Genomic DNA, 2,500 nt, shown 5'->3' on the forward strand with positions numbered 1-2,500 from the left:
ACGGAAACGGGAAGCGAAAGAAAACGTTAAACGTCAACACCGAAATGGCTATCGTCAATTCCAATGTGAAAACAACTCGCACGTATGTGTCTTACTCTAAAGCAGTGTATAAAACTATCCCCAGCCAAATCAGAGCTACGCAACGAAAACGGGAAGCGAAACAAAACTTTAAACGGAGCTACCGAATTGGAAATCATCAATCCTGGGAAAATAACAACTCACACGTGTGCCCCTTATTCTAACTTGAATTTAGAAACCGTCCTCAACAAAATCCCACGTTCGGGTGAATAACTGTGAATTTTAAGGCACATGCCTCTCTGGGCTGGGAGAGTGCATTCAAATAGGAGAAATTGGCTTCATTTAGAGGCATCTCCACTTAGGGACGTCGTAGCACCTTAACTCGGGTGGCGTTGGAAAGGTCTGGTCCAGGGGAACACGGGCGTGTCAAGTTTGCCACGCGCACGCGCATCCCCGCTAAACAGGAGCCCAAACAAAATTTTAAACGGAGCTACCGAATTGGAAACCATCAATCCTGGGAAAATAACAACTCACACGTGTGCCCCTTATGCTAACTTGAATTTAGAAACCGTCCTCAACAAAATCCCACGTTCGGGCGCAAAACTGCACGTTTGAGGCCACATTTTCAATGATGCTGGAAACTTACATTCAAAGCTGGGAAAATGTGCTCATCTACAGGCATCCCCACTTAGGGACGTCGTAGCACCTTGACTCGGGTGGCGTTGGAAAGGTCTGGTCCAGGGGAACACGGGCGTGTCAAGGTTGCCACGCGCACGCGCATCCCCGCTAAACAGGAGCCCAAACAAAACTTTAAACGGAGCTACCGAATTGGAAACCATCAATCCTGGGAAAATAACAACTCACACGTGTGCCCCTTATGCTAACTTGAATTTAGAAACCGTCCTCAACAAAATCCCACGTTCGGGCGCAAAACTGCACGTTTGAGGCCACATTTTCAATGATGCTGGAAACTTACATTCAAAGCTGGGAAAATGTGCTCATCTACAGGCATCCCCACTTAGGGACGTCGTAGCACCTTGACTCGGGTGGCGTTGGAAAGGTCTGGTCCAGGGGAACACGGGCGTGTCAAGGTTGCCACGCGCACGCGCATCCCCGCTAAACAGGAGCCCAAACAAAACTTTAAACGGGGCTACGGAAAAGGGGAGAGCTTTTTCGGGGACAAACACCACTCACGTCGGTGCCCCCTGTTCCAACTTGAATTTAGAAACCGTCCTCAACAAAATCCCACGTTCGGGTGAATAACTGTGAATTTTAAGGCACATGCCTCTCTGGGCTGGGAGAGTGCATTCAAATAGGAGAAATTGGCTTCATTTAGAGGCATCCCCACTTGGGGACGTCGTAGCACCTTAACTCAGGTGGCGTTAGAAAGGTCTGGTCCAGGGGAACACGGGCGTGTCATGTTTGCCACGCGCACGCGCATCCCCGTTGAACAGGAGCCAAAACAAAACTTTAAACGGAGCTACGGAAAAGGGGAGAGCTTTTTCGGGGACAACCACCACTCACCTCGGTGCCCCCCATCCCAACTTGAACTTAGAAACCGTCCCCAGCGAAATCCCACGTTCGGGCGAATAACTGTGAATTTTAAGCCCCTTTTCCTCTCAAGCTGGAAACGTGCAAAGTTGGGAAAATGTGCTCATCTACAGGCATCCCCACTTGGGGACGTCGTAGCACCTTGACTCAGGCGGCGTTGGAAAGGTCTGGACCAGGGGAACACGGGCGTGTCATGTTTGCCACGCGCACGCGCATCCCCGCTGAACAGGAGCCAAAACAAAACTTTAAACGGAGCTACGGAAAAGGGGAGAGCTTTTTCGGGGACAACCACCACTCACCTCGGTGCCCCCCATCCCAACTTGAATATAGAAACAGTCCCCAGCCAAATCCCACGTTCGGGGGCAAAACTGCTCGTTTGAGGCCACATTTTCAATGATACTGGAAACTTACATTCAAAGTTGGGAAAAGGTGTTCATTTACAGGCATCTCCACTTAGGGACGTCGTAGCACCTTAACTCAGGCGGCGTTAGAAAGGTCTGGTCCAGGGGAACACGGGCGTGTCAAGGTTGCCACGCGCACGCGCATCCCCGCTGAACAGGAGCCAAAACAAAACTTTAAACGGAGCTACGGAAAAGGGGAGAGCTTTTTCGGGGACAACCACCACTCACCTCGGTGCCCCCCATCCCAACTTGAATATAGAAACCGTCCCCAGCCAAATCCCACGTTCGGGGGCAAAACTGCTCGTTTGAGGCCACATTTTCAATGATACTGGAAACTTACATTCAAAGTTGGGAAAATGTGCTCATCTACAGGCATCCCCACTTGGGGACGTCGTAGCACCTTGACTCAGGCGGCGTTGGAAAGGTCTGGACCAGGGGAACACGGGGGTGTCAAGTTTGCCACGCGCACGCGCTTCCCCGCTGAACAGGAGCCCAAACAAAACTTTAAACGGGGCTACGGAAAAGGGGAG

The sequence above is a fragment of the Osmerus mordax genome (assembly GCF_038355195.1).
Source record: "Osmerus mordax isolate fOsmMor3 chromosome 7 unlocalized genomic scaffold, fOsmMor3.pri SUPER_7_unloc_1_3, whole genome shotgun sequence".
Lineage (NCBI taxonomy): Eukaryota > Metazoa > Chordata > Actinopteri > Osmeriformes > Osmeridae > Osmerus > Osmerus mordax.